Source organism: Galleria mellonella, unplaced genomic scaffold (assembly GCF_026898425.1).
Source record: "Galleria mellonella isolate WM207_F2 unplaced genomic scaffold, CSIRO_AGI_GalMel_v1 utg165, whole genome shotgun sequence".
Classification (NCBI taxonomy): Eukaryota; Metazoa; Arthropoda; class Insecta; order Lepidoptera; family Pyralidae; genus Galleria; species Galleria mellonella.
In genome coordinates, this window is record NW_026442009.1 from 1,400,533 (window position 1) to 1,416,322 (window position 15,790).

General features: G+C 30.8%; 1 long non-coding RNA gene across 2 annotated transcripts; it reads right to left on the bottom strand.

Moving 5' to 3' along the window:
• Positions 1 to 13,179: 13,179 nt before the first annotated feature.
• On the bottom strand, positions 13,180 to 15,538 carry LOC128200186 (uncharacterized). 2 transcript variants are annotated; one of them, XR_008252585.1, is made up of 3 exons: positions 15,280 to 15,538; positions 14,899 to 15,026; positions 13,180 to 13,840 (listed from the first exon to the last, which is right to left on the bottom strand). It is a non-coding gene; the product is annotated as an uncharacterized LOC128200186 (long non-coding RNA). The 2 variants fall into 2 exon arrangements; XR_008252584.1 differs by lacking the exon at positions 13,180 to 13,840 and adding an exon at positions 14,012 to 14,417.
• Positions 15,539 to 15,790: the final 252 nt, after the last annotated feature.

A 15,790-nucleotide genomic window follows, 5' to 3' on the forward strand; every position in this document is an offset into this window, starting at 1 on the left:
CGTTGTTTTCTGCTATCCTAAAGTCCTAGTAACTGGAAATAAAATCAAATGTGCACATTATTACTCTTTAGCGGTTCATAGGTATATTTAGATGTTACTAAAAAACAATATAAATGAAGTAAACAGGTGGAAATAATCTTATCGGATTTCCGTATGATCCTCATATTTTATTAACTTATCATAATACTTTTAATAACGTCACTTTTAGTATATTTATTTTTAGAACAAATAAAGTAAAAGTATCTTATTCTAAAAATAGACTCATGTTATTATATGGTAATGGTAATATCAGTAGTTCTTACTTATGTAGGAACTATTTTATTCAAGTTGATTTATATTTTACCACTAAATGTGAATGTACGATATGTTTAAAAAATATCAGATATGAGTACGTACTTAATACTTCGTACTGGACATTACATTGATTATATTCTTATTATAGTTCATATCTATATCTTTGTATTTAATTATAATAATTTCAAGAAAAATGATACATCAAAAACACTGACTTGTCCTCAAATTAGATATCCTAGGCTCAATCATAGCATAAAAGTCCGGAAATATATAGTAATATAAGTATAATCTTATCAATATAATATTATTTTAGTTACACGATGTGCATGAGAGATATTTAAGGAAAATTAATATGGGGGATTTTAATAAGACCAATATATATATCAAAAAATTAAAAAAAAGTGGACTTAAAGCTGGTTATAAATAAATAAATAAATTTATAAAATAAGTAAGATGCAAACAATATACAAAAAAAGTAGTAAAAGGAGTAAAATGCAAAAAATATACAGAATGAAGTTATTAGCATCCTAAAGGGAGAATTCTGGGGGGAAGGGATTGTTATTAATGGGGTCAAATAGCCCCATTACTAGCAATATATCCTATTAGGTCGACCTCCACGTGGTTCCCCCTGGAAATCATCGTAAACAATTCTTGTTGAATTCGTCACGATGGGCTAACTGGCCTGCTTCATCCTCACCTATCATCCTTCACTGGTGCCCCGCCGGTGTATACCGATAGCGCGGGCGTGGTTACCATTCCATTATCACACATTAAAAAAAAAAGGGAGAATTCTGTCAACAAAGCTGAAAATTTTTACATTAGAAATATGGATCGAAAAACTACAAGAAAGTTTAATCATCCCATATTACAATTTGTTCACATGTTGTGTATGGATGGATGGTCATTTTGAATCTCTAATTCACGAAACTTTCATTCTATGTTTTACAGCAAAGGTAGATCTTAGTTTTCAGTACCGCTAATGATTTTGATTGAAATTGCAATGAATGCATATACAATATATGACAGAAAGAGAGAGAAAGAGAGAGAGCTGGAATATCTTGCACGGTATACTAAAGGTATACTTAAGTAGATTGTGTACTAAGCTATATAAATTACTATAGTTTTTAACTATCCCACAGGATCTTTTTTAATTTTCCGTGATTAAAAGCATCTGAAATGTCGACCGGGGATGTAAGGTACTATCATTTAAAATTTCATTTAAATCGTTTTAACAGTTTCGGAGATTAGCCCCTACAAGCAGACAGACAAAAAAACAAAAAAATTTAAACAAATCTGGATGTGTTCTATTTCACTTCAAACATCCCCCTGACTCGATATTTTGCGTTTTTTTTCTATGTACAGACATTCGACCTCTATAGTTTTATTATATGTATAGATGGACCCTGGTCCCTTAAATATTATTATAATAATTAATTATACTTTCAGACTAGTTTCTAAGTATATAGTTGAAAGCTAGGACATAGACTACCTGATTTACCTTTCAATATGCTTATGGAAATATCTAGAAACAGCAATTCACTAAAATTAAATTTATACTATATTATACGGTATATTTACTAGGCACATGTTTCATACATGTTTGCAACATCTTTTCCAATCTCGATAAAATTTTCAACATAATATTTAGGATTTCTGAAAGCTGATTTATGCATTTTAAAATATGTTTAAGTACTTATGAAAAAGAATGGCTGCAGATAATAATAAAATAACCATTAATATCTAGTCTATATACTTCCTTTATTTATTTATTAAAGTTTAATACACATGGATAACATAACCATACACGCCATATGGTGTTACATATCTTCCAATCGATGGTAGACAGGAATACCAGAAAATATAATTAACTGCAACGTAATAAGCAAATAAATAGAAAAACAAAAGCAATATAATAAAAAATAGTACTATATAAATAAAATACGTATAATAATTATATTATCTTCATTATATATATATATATAATATATAAAATAAATAATGTCAGACAAAAAACCACTCAGATACAAACAGCATTAGACAAAGCAAAAGTTTAAAACACTTTACGATTCTAGGGGTTCTAAATAAAAAGTACGTAGTTTATGCTTGAATGCCATTTGCTTGGGGCAAATCTAATGTCAAAGGATAAAGCATTTCAGTGCTCGATAGCCTGAATGGCAAAGAATTAGAGATAAAGCCAGTGTAGTGGACAGAAACACGGAGCAGGAGATTACTAGAAGATCGAAGATATCGGTAAAATTTTAGTATTAAATGACTTTGTCTTTTTAATATTCAGGTTATTGGGTTAAAAATGATTAGGCATATTATGACATATCTTTTGCGCAGTGACTGAAAATATGTGACTCACATGTTTATACGTTTAAACTAGTGTTTATTCGTTTCGCGAATAAAGTTCTGTTTTTTTTTTTACTAGGTATAAACATTTTATAACTAGGACATGTCCTTATCAGATTAACCGTAATAAGGTAAACATGATAGTCAGATTTATCAAACTCTAAGGATGATATTGATTCGTAATTCATGTCACAATAATTATTATTACTATAATGCGACCACCACATGATCTCCCCTGGAAAGCATCGTGTTGAATTCCAGGTGTATTCATCACAATGGACTAACTAATCTGTTTTTTCATTCTCACATATCCCTCACTGATGCCCCGCCAACGTATACCGTTAGCACAGGCAAAAATATGCTAGTTACTTAAACACGGACTCTTCTAATAATTTTATAATTTACTCTAATTAACAACAATTCTTCAACAATGATAAAGAACAATAGAAAAATAAAAGGTTAGGATAGGATACCTAAATACTGTCTCCATTCTAAGACGAAAAACATATTCATAAGCACAGTTGTCTTTTCTAAGTATCTATAAAAAGGAAAACAGAACTAAGTTTTACAATCAGTTGCAGTGATATTAAGCAAAATAATTCTAATAATAATAATAATATTAGTAGCTCGAGTCTGTTCACGAGCATGACGGAAGAGCGTCATTGATATGTTCAACAATATTTTAACATAATGACCCGCCCACAAATGTTAAAACGCTTTAAACGTAATGCGTAATGACGAAAGACACATGATTGTACATTGATATAACCTGTACAAGTCATAGATATAATCTATACATATACCTCCAACATTATCAGATATAATATTAATATAAATACGCATTGCAGTGGCAATTTAGTGCAGAGTATCGGTGTATACAATACAACAATACAGTGTTCTACGATTCAGCTCATAAAAAAACCTTAAATATTTTTTCCAAGTTAGTATAAAACCATATTGTTTATATTAAAGTAATTAAATATTTATAAAATTGTAATTTGTTATTTAACATCTTGTTTATTAATATTTATATATATATATATATATATATATATATATATATATATATATATATATATATATATATATATATATATATATATATATATAACTATGTAGGAAATAAGTTGTATTTTTAGTGAAGGACCAATTATTCAAAATTTTGAGAAGCTGAAAGGAATCAAAAAATAAAATGATAAGAATTTTAAATTTTATTTTAATTTTTATATAATTGTATAATTGTGTATTCAACGAATAGTATGTAATCGTATTATATCACAGTTTATAACATTTCTGTATTACAATTAAAATGTACGGAAACGTTATATTATTATTTGTTGTTATTGATGATAGAAATGTGATGCTTAAAACATAGATCACAACTATGAGTAAATCATTATTTTTTTTTAATTTTAAGTAATTTATATACAATTAAATTAATATTGTTATATTAATATAGTAAATCATAGTATAATTTAAAGAATCTTTAGTTAATATATGAAATTAACGAATTAATGTAATAATTTATTTATTTTTTTCTAGAATGCAACGTCCAATTTCATACAATGCCCAATTCGCCGTGCACACCAGTATTTCCACACAGGGTGGCTACAATCATCCCGGGAATCCTGCCTTTTGGAATGCAAGGGTGAATCAACCAACAACATGCTCCGGAGCCCCAGCAGGACCGATGTATCCTGCTCCTGTGCCTAATTATGGTTGTTTCATGTCAGCTGCTGCGATCAGGAAAATTTGCAACAACACCGCACCCCCATTTTATGACCATCGCAGTTTTTAAGAAGCTGAAGAAACAGTTTAAATACTGAATCTCTATCGAATACTTATTGTACCCTGTATATACATACTATGTTATATTACTAATATTGGTACATTATAGTTTGTAAGATAATCTATAATTACGTTATAATTGTTTAATAAATAAGAATAATACAAAATCTCATTGTTTTTTTTTTTTACAAGTTTGTGAATATGGTTATAGAAAGTAAGGAAAAAAGAAAGAAAACATTTATTGCCAACAATAAAAATAGTTACATTAATTATAAATAGAATACAAACTTCACATTTGTTATTGCCAACATGGCTGCTACTCGGCATTCGCTGTAGCAAATTAATTGCTATAGCACTGATATTCTGTGGTGGCCATGCGTGACATCACGAACAAAGACAGTAAAAAAATAAATAAAGATGGAATATTATACAGATGTGTTTACTTCTTCTGTTAATACCTATCTAGTTAAGATTGGCTGCTAGCTTACAGAATCTGTTATTGTACTTTGCGAGATGAAATAATTTGGCCACCAAATTATTTGCATTCTACTAATTACATATGTCTAATCTATTTACTTGTAAGTTGCATTATTACTTACAATTATTACGTTTAGAGAGAATATTTTGAGGTTGTAGTAAAAATTATTCTCCAGTGATTAAGATAAAAAGATAGATAGGTACATACTCTTTATTATCTCCTCTAAAAGATTACAGTAGCAAACTTATTATAAATACAAACAATTCCAAGAAAAGATAGTAGGTATGTTGTATGGATTTGATCATACATTGCTACTTATGATGACATTTCCTAATCATTACTGCAGGTCTTTTTAAGTAACACATAAAAATGAAAACATTAGTATGTCGAAAGGATTGCAGCAAGTAATAAGGGAGCTGAGAAAAAATAACTTAGTAATTTCTAAATTATTATTTTATCGATTGAGCATTAGCTCATTTTATTTAATTATCAAAATTTCCATTTTCACTTTACACATCTCAGAGACGAATTTAGAAAATTATTTCATGCTCCCAAATCGCCATCCGTTTTTATTACGTCAAATATTTACCTTTGTAATATATTGTAGATATCAATCCATTATTTTTATTTTATTTTATTTAATACTTTATTATACACACCATTTATTTATAAAAATATGACAGAAGAATCAAATGTACAAAGGCGAGCTTAACACAAAAAGAGTTCTCTTCCAGCAAACCTATATTTTTTTCATTTAAGATATTAATAATACATTTTTTAATATTGTAAAGAAAATAATGGCTACTGTTTTCTATTCTTAGTAAATGTACACAAATACAGTATATTTAAAGAAAATGGTTAACTATATACATACGTTTACGATAATAATAAGGTAGACTAACTTACTTATTACTTTCGGGAGGAGGGGTTTTTAGTAATGCGGACTACCAGACCCATTGCTAACAATATATCCTCTCTGTTCGACCTCCACGTGGTTCTCCTTGGAAACCATCAAGCTGATTTACAGAAGTATTCATCACAATGGGCTAACTGACATTCCTCTTCATTCATATCTATCATCCCTTACTGGTGCTCCGCCAGATTATACCTACCTTTAACGCAGGCGGGGTTACCATTCCATTGACATCCAAAAAAATTTACTTATTGTTAACTCATTTTTAATAGATGATACCTACTTATTGTATCTAATTAGTATCTAGTTATTTAGGTACATATATTTATGTGCCTAAAGATAGAATCGCATTCACTTAGCATGTTATTGAGTATTGTTTGTACGATAAATCGATTATTATTATAAGGTATAAATAATATGTCTAAAAATAGGTACATAATTTTAATGCGTCAGTAATAATTAGTTAAATTAATGCTCTGTCATATAAATAATCATATTAAAAATTGTAAGAAAATAATATCTGTATATATACCTACATAGTTACATAGATATTATTTAAAAAAAACACTTGTACTTTTCCACAAAAAAGGTTATATAATTAATGGTCATTATCAAAGATTAATTTTTACACTAAATATTACCTGTGCAATCAATTGAAGGATGTCTAAATCCGTATATATAAAATTTTCCAAAACTTATATCTGTTACGTAAGTACTTCAAGTAACCAATAGTTAGCCTGAGAACTGAGAACTGTAACGGCAAACAAGCTGACGGCCCACCTGATGGAAATTGGTAACCGTCGCCTACAGACATGAGCAGTACCATGGACATAACAGAGTATACTGTTTTGCCCATGATACCCTCCAAGCGTTGCCATTCCTGAGGACTCAGGTGTTATTCCTCTGTACCCTGTAAATTCACGCCATATCCCACCCTTCAAACCGAAACACAGCCATGCAAACACAACTGCTTCACGGTAGAAACACGAATGGGACAGAGGTGCCCAAGTTATCTACTTTTACATATAAATTTGATTAGTAACATTAATTTGACGGATTAAGCATTAGCTCATTTAGTTATCAAAATGCTCACGTTCACTTCAGCATCTAAGATGTGATGCAGATGCACATGCGTAGCCGGTAACAATTTTATTAGATAACAACATCCTTTCAAATTAGCCATATATAAGCGCAACGTATGTGCGTTGCAACGTACAATTTTTGAGGTTTTGGTGACCCTGACGATTTAGTGGTTTAATACAACACCTCCCCTTTAGATGACCGCATGCTCGATTTCTGCACAATAAAAATATTTATATATAATATGACTGTTTGTGTCTGGCGTGACTGGGCTAAAAATTTACGCTGTAAAATTCTAACTCTTATCTAACTTAACCCTTCTTTGCATAATGGTGGAAATTTCCATCATAACATTGAATGCCCAAAATTATATAAAAGACCAAGTTCACTTTAAGTTGATCGTGTCTGGATACCTTTTTAATGTCCATTGCAAAAAACAAAACATAGCTATCAAATTTATTGTTTTAACCATTTTTCCTTTAATTTTGAACATATTTCACTAATAAAAAAATCATGCAAAAAAAGATTAAGAACCTCGAAAAATGAAGCAAATAGTAAGGAGAAAGTATGTAATTTTGTACACAAAATATACCTCATCTATGTACATCATTAAGTATAGGTTGATCTTGTGGCAATTGTTTTACTAAATAAGGTTAGAATTGAAATAACGAGTACTTTCACTTCAATGGAGTAATTGAGAAGAGATTGCTCAATTGTTCAAGCTGCATTGGTGCACAATTGTCTCCGTTATTCTTGCGCTGTTCTTTTAATCTAAGCTCATCGTCATATTTATAGTAATGCCTTTACTTTCTTACTAATATTATAAATATAAAAATGAGTTTGTTATTTCGTTATCTCTCGATACCTTAACTGTTTAACCAATCGCTATGAAATTTGGTGTCCACCTGCTGTATGAGATGGAAAAGGACACGAGGTCGAAGTGATAGACAAAGGCTATTTTATCATATTTTACAGTACCTAAGCATTATGTAGGGAAGGGGGGATTGTTTGGAATCGGATATAGCAATGTTACCGCTAGCAATACACTTCATGAGGTCGACCTCCAAGTAGCCCCTCTTGGAATCCGTCTTAATTTATTCTTGAATACGTAATGAAAGGCCAACTGACCTACTTCCATCTTCACTTATCTCTCTCTAGTGCTCTGACAGCGTATACCGATACCTTAGACAGTGTTTTATTTATTTAAAAAAGTATTATGTAAGTACTTGTTGTTGTTGTTGTATCTGGGAAAAAGGATTGTTAAGTGGAGAAGCTAGCAGCCCTAATACTAGCCACTACTTCACTCTCAGCTCAACATTCATGGGGTTCGTTCTGGACACCATCGTGATTATTATTAATCGTTGAATTCGTCAGAATAAGCCAAATTACTTATTTTTAACCTAATTCACTAACGCCACGCCATTATATGCCAATAGCGCAGTTAGGGTTACTTTTTCATTAAAAACTACATAGGTAAAATATTAAACAACATAAAATATACTTATGTACAAAATAAATAAACCATCAAAAATTACATAACAATTTTCTTTGTTTCTGCATAAATTCGTCATTTATTTACTGAAAATTATCTGCAATGGCCTCCACATAAACAGTATAGGTTTTGATAACAATAACAATTACATTATTTACGACTAAATCCCGGTATTTAACCAAAAAAAGAAGAGATTATCTTGTGTTGTCAATTAGATACGTGTGTACGTTACGTGCTTTCTTCATCACTGCTATCATCACAACAATGAAACCATTTTGATGATTCTAACAGAAGAATTCGTTTTTATATACAGATCTATGGATTTTATTAAAAACTTACATTAGTTTCATGGTAATTATGACTGAAAATTCCATGAGTACTCTAAGTATTAAATAAATATTCCAAGTGGTTATAAATCTTCAAAAACCTTTGGAATTCAGGATACTTTTGCTTCGTTCGCTTTTTTGTATTGTATTTGAAATATATAAATTAGAGATTTGGCCAATATATGTCTATTTTTTTAAATAAAATATTAATCTGCTTTTTATAAGCAACGCACATATGCAATATAGAGGTATTTACCTCTCATAATTTGAAATTCGTAACAGATATAACTATTAATACTATATAATAAAAACATAATAAATCTGATAATAATAACATTTTCTGAAATTTACCAAGGTCTAGCCTAGACCTGATTTAGTCAATGTCACAAGCAATACAGGTTTCTTCCATTACTGATTTTTTAGATAAAACATATGTAGATAAATAAATTGAAATCAACATGAAACGAAGTCCATACTGTCAATAAAAATATCAATTGTATTAATGGAGTGATATCCATTGATAATTCGACGTCATGCAGTAGGAAGGAGTTGTAAACAGAATTGTTACTGGATGTTACGAATTCGCAATAATAGAGAGATAGATAGATCATCATTATCTTGATATCAGCCCACATCGACTTACCATCGTCATTTCACTATCGGGCTGGTGATTTGCCTGTTTTTCTATTTCTGGGTTACTATTTTCATGCCGTCTTTGTCCACCTTCTATTATCTAGCCAAATGTCAGTAGATATATACTCGTAGATAGAAACCTACTTTTTATAATTTCCTTCAAAACTTACGAGGAGAATATTTAGCAAAAACAAATTTACAAATAATTGACTACACAGGAAACAGTGATTGCTTTTCACTATTATATTACTATCTCTAAGAGATTAATTATAATTATTATTATTTGGAACTTTTTTGGTCCATTAAATATTTATTAGTAACAATATTCTTAAAATTAATGTTAGTAAATTTACATACACAATACACACACACACACACAGATAATATATTAAATAGTATACAGATAATCACCGCTGTACAATTCCATTGGAAATTGCGCAGCAGTGATTAACGTACACACAGTCCAGAGGAGAGGTATATATTTTTCTAAATCGGTTTAAAACTGAGGTAGCAAACATAAAAAAATACTACCAAATTGACAACCTCCTTCTTTTTAAAAGATATCTTTACCAGATTACAATACCTTTTGGTGAAAAGAAGTTCGTTAACAATTTAGTTAGAGGCATGATACGCGAAATTCTGTCAAATAATTTTATGTTATACACTTTATTATATTTACCCAACTGCCGAAGAAAGAAATAATAGTAAATTGGGCTCACTCATCCACATATCTGTAAGGGTGACAAAAGAATATTTTGAGGTTTATCATATGTAAATATGTACATTTGAAAATATTGGCCCTTAGTGCAAAGTAAATAAAGTTATCGGGTGTAATGACCCATAACGTCGCACTGGTCTCTACATAGAAAAAATAATTTAGCTTAGTAATTACTATACTGGCCTCAGAATGACATAGAATTTTATTTTAAGTTACCTTTCCCTTATTAGTTTTCTTCTCTTAATTGCCTCCCTAGGTTGCCTTTTACGATATCCCCTGATATGTAAATAAATGTAAGGTAGAATAAAGAGAAGGTCGTAAAATGAAACTTAGTTATATGAGGGCTTACATTACATGACATGACGACAATTAAAAAATAAATAAAGGCGATCATCAACTGTCAAAAAGCTGGAAAATTTAACAATCTTTGTCAGTTTGTTACGTTTGCTTGTTATTTCTTACATATCTTTATTAGTTCATGATAACTATGGTCATATGACAAACATTGGTACCGGATTATTGACGATAAGCATTCTTGTAACCAATGATAAATTTAGTAGGGTTATGTATACCATTAAATATAATAAAGAGGTAGCATTTTCTTACTTCGAAATTATTAAAATGATCCTTAAAAATCTTATTATAACAAAACTGTGTTATTTACAGAAATTCACACACATACGGAGTACTATCAATTCTATGTGGACAAAGCCATACAGTCAGCAAAATGTTGCTACTTATCCTATATAATTTACTATGCAATTGTATTATAGTCACTTTAAATAGAATTTAATGTTATTGTAAACAAACGAATAATTGAACCAACCACAAGACAATCTGTGGATGTTCTATAGTAATATTTTTATACAAATTTGATAAATTGATTGAATATTTATCAATTTTGAATTGTTATTAATTTATTTATTTTATTTAAGAGTGTTTCTGTGATAATTTCAACAAAACTTAATTATTGTTTTATCAAGGTCTATTAATTCAAATTATAATAGTGTTCAAATTATAATACCTATAAATTTTTATATATAATTTTATTTATTTCAATCAATACTTTACGTGCACAAAAATTATAATAAACTATGAACATTATAATTTTTTTCCAAGTTATTAAGGTGAAAATGTTGCCTTGGAGTACAGTATAGTAAACTACACTAGAATATAGTAGAGTACATAAGCAAGCCGCATCCGAAATGAATATGTTCGCAGTAGCCTTGGTATACGTAAGATATCCAACGATATATGAAAAACTCGTTTGCGCTGGTATAAAAACGTCATGCGAAAACCGATAGATTACGTTGGTTAAAGATGCCAATATCTGCATGATGGCACTAGATATCGTGGGTGGTTCAAGAAACACTGGCTACGTGACTGAAGACATGCGAGTTAGTGCATTATTTAAATTAATAACAATGGAACGTTAACCCAACCTGCATTTTTTTTTTGATGAGTGAAAATGGTATGGTAGCCCCGCTTGCGCTAACGGGATACGCTGGCGGAGCACCAACGAAGGGTGATAGATGAGAATGAAAACAGGCCAGTTAGCCCATCATGATGAATTCATCAGGATTAACCATGATAGTTTCCAGGGAGAACCGCGAGGAGGTCGACCTGGTTAGGTATATTGCTAGCAATGTGATTCTCAGTCTTCATTACTAACAATCCCTTGACCCCCAACCTGTATTATTGGTAGAATATAATAGATGAAGGTGATGTCAATTGGCTCATCATGACAAATTCACAAAATATTAACTATGACGGTTTCTAGGGAACTACGTGAAAGTTCATCTGATCAAATATATTGAGCTCCCTGCCGAGGCTTTCCCAAGAGACTACAGCATGAGGTTCTTCAAAAGGGGGTAAAAGAGGTTTCTTCAGGGTCGGCAAAGCGCGCGTAATGTCTCTAGTATTGCAGGCATTCATAGGCTACCATAACCGCTTACCATCAGGTGCCGTATGCTTGTTTGCCATATTTATTATAAAAAAAAAATGTAAGTAATACGGTCGCTAATCTCTATTAGTAACAATCCCTTTTTCCCCGAACTAATGCATTGATCGGGCAAAATGAAGAATAAACAGCAGGAAAGTCCGGGTCATGTCTATAATCATATAAAGTTAGAACGAAGTAGAAAAAAGAACATTGTATGTGTAGTGATAAATAATAAGACAAGTAGGTACGTATATCTTTGTGTATAATGTACAAGTTTGGTACCTGAAACTTCAAAATACTTTGATAAATATATATATATATATATATATATATATATATATATATATATATATATATATATATATATATATATATATATATATATATATATATATATATATATATATATATATATATCACATTTCATGAAAAATGTTTAGGTTGTTGAGTTACTAAAACGTAACAAATAAATTCATTTTCCTATTTTATAATAATGAGTTAAATGTCACAGCCTCATATCATCCACAGGATTTCGTTTTACCTGAAACCACTAAAAGATCAAACAACATTGCACGATGCAACAGAAGGCAAACTCGAAATAAAATCCTATTCCAAATCGACCGGTCATAATAATAGTGGGCATATATCCTTCTCTTACCAGGAAAGACATACCCAGTCGCGTTACAAAGAGAAACAAGGCCACTACAATAATTTATGGACAGGCAATTCCTGATGTACTGGTATGCAATTATGATTGCTCTCTTACAGCGCTGGTATTAAGGATCTCCAAGCACCGTAGGTAGTCTTTAATTACCGCTATGGACTAATTAAACAAACTCACAAACATGTCCTTCTTGCAAGTTATTAAAATTTAAATAACCATCACTCAAAATATAAAGAACGCGATGTTTTAATTAGTCTGAGGAGAAATTTCCGTGTGAATGCGGTTCTTTTTTTGCTTTTGGTGCAAATGGACGGTTGAATTTTTTCGCCCAACCAATCCAAACCAATGCTAACTAGGGAATTGTTAGTAATTCTTCTAGGTTCAGTTTAAATAAAATATCGTTGAGTGCAATGACGTAGCACATCCGTCGTACTCGAGAACAAGTACTGATTCTAGGGACTAGTCTACTCATTTTACTGCTTAAAACTGATTGTACTGCTTAAAACTAATAATATTTATTTATTTACTTTATTGCACCACATAAAGAATAACACAAGAATAAATATGTATAAATTACACTTTGTAGTATAAAAGCCGGTCTTATCGTTAAAGCAATCTCTTCCAGACAAAAGTTTCCAGAGGGGATCGTTAGAAGGTCGATTTGATAGGTTATATGCTAACAATGGGACTACTAATTTACTCCCTTCTTCCTCTGAATAACTTGTGGCGACTAGCGTTATTACGTTTCATTCTTCACCACTCGTCCAGATGGTTGGGATGAAATTTAAGTTTATGGCGGGTTGTAGGATTGTGAAAATCAGCAGCAGGTATCAATCCGAACAATTCCTTAGAGCACTCGCCATGATAAATTCGATAGAAGATGCACAGAGACGCAACATCTCTACGCAGTTTCAGTGGCTCGAGTTGGATAGTAAGGCGCCAATCGTCAAATTCGAGCTGCGGTTTAACGGAAGGAGTTGGTACTGTGGCGCTCCTGCCCATAGGTGAGAACAGTATTCCATATGTCTCACCCTATTGAGCACCCCCAACTTTTTGGAAGCTATCTTAACTTTTTCCTCCAGATGACCGCAAAACTGGACGTCGCTAGATATATAGACGCCAAGAATCCCCAGACTCGACTTATTATCGAGAGAAGTGCCCTGAAAGTGAGAAGATGCGACAAACGGCGTCTTTTTGTTTTCTTTTGTCACTTGATCGCAAATTACGCTATTTATCAGAGAAATGGTACATTTATGCCATCTAGTAATTAGAAAGCAATTGTGTAACGTATTATATTTTTTACAATTAGCAGTTGTTTGCCAAGTTTTTTTTATAACACAGAATGTCAATATGTCTAGCGCTCGTATAGATATATATTATGTTATAATACCCATATGAAAGGTACCAAAGGGTGGTAAATTATTGAGTAACATATTCACAGTTTTTATTCTCAAAAATGATTGAAATCTTTCATTTTCATCATCAGCCATTAACTGTCCATTGCTAAACATAAGGCTTCAACATACGGGAGTTTTACCAGTAGTTTCCACGCTTGGCAGACAGGCTGGCAATAACAGTTAGGCTTTTAGTGGTGTTTTACTAGGGACACTGTTGCCTATCCCTGTACTATTAAGTTCCCTTAGCCGCCGCTTACAACACCTACGTTAAAGGAAGGGGTGGCCTATTCTATGCTGGCATCAGATGTCATAGAATAGGCATTTTCGAAAATTATTGAAACTGCAATGAAAATGTTAAAGTCTATTTATAATAACAGCAATTTTTTCAGGTTTGTTTTTTTTAGAGTAGGAAATATTCAAAAACGCCTGCTTATTTTAAGACGCAAAAATATATTACTGAATGTATGCTTTGCTTTTTCTATAGTTCTGATTTTTTTTTTTTGTTTTTGTATAAGTATTTAGTAATTAATAATAAATATAATCATGTTTCTGAAATGTAGTTTTTTTTTCTCGTTATCATTATGTCAGTTGTTATTTGTCCACTGCATAGGCCTCCCCCATATACTGCCATAAGGAACGGTCCAGAGACACTTCTTTCATTGTATTATATTGTAAAATATTTATTGTAGCTATATAATTCATTTTCTTCCTACAATGCATTTGATGTCGTCGTCCATTAAGTGGAGGGTTGTCATACATTGATATACTTATGCATTATATATATTGATTATTTTAGATAATATATATATAGAAAAATGTACCTTCACAAACTTAATGGTCTAGTGGCTTATCACTCCGCTTTACGTTAGTCGCGAATTCGATCCTCGTACGATTACAAACATTTATGCCTATTTTTTAATTATAAGTGTGTATTGGTCTGGAATATTATCTATAATAATAATAATAAAGAACGATAATATTTAAAAATATAGATATAATATTATTTAAAAAAAAGTATACTTATCAATGGTTTAATATCAGTGTCACAGTACATAGAGACTAGATGGCGCTATATAATGTATATATACATTACAATAATATACTTAATAATAAAATAGGTTCTTCTGCAGTAGGATAAAACTATAGACGTGTAATAATGTGATAAAATCATAAAAAAATAGTTAATCTTGTAATAAACTTACATAATGTATAATAAAATAATACAATATAATACAGCTGTAGGTACACTAAGTAAGAAGTTTCATTCCACATAATTCTAATAAAACAACTCTCAACACAACAAGAATAAATTGTCCTGGACAATCTAGGGTACGCTTTACTCGATTCAATCACTTCATTCCTAAAAAAGTACACCGAAAACATTTAATTTTAATTACATATTAGTCATAAACTAGTATAATCTTAACCGAATGTTTCTGAGAAAAATGTTCAGAATTTTTTCTATTTTAATATTTTCTGTCAGCAAGAAATACAAACTAAATCCTGTAGCTTGTATTTCTTGCTGATAATGTAGCTATTTCGGGTTTAGGAGTTTTTGAGTTTAAATATTTATTTATACTTTAATCCGCAGTGTGATAATGATTATTTTGACTTAACACAAATGATGTTCTCACAAACAAATAGACACACAAAAAATCAAATCTTTCCTCTTTATAACCCTCAATAATATCATAAATGTGGGACAGAAGTTCT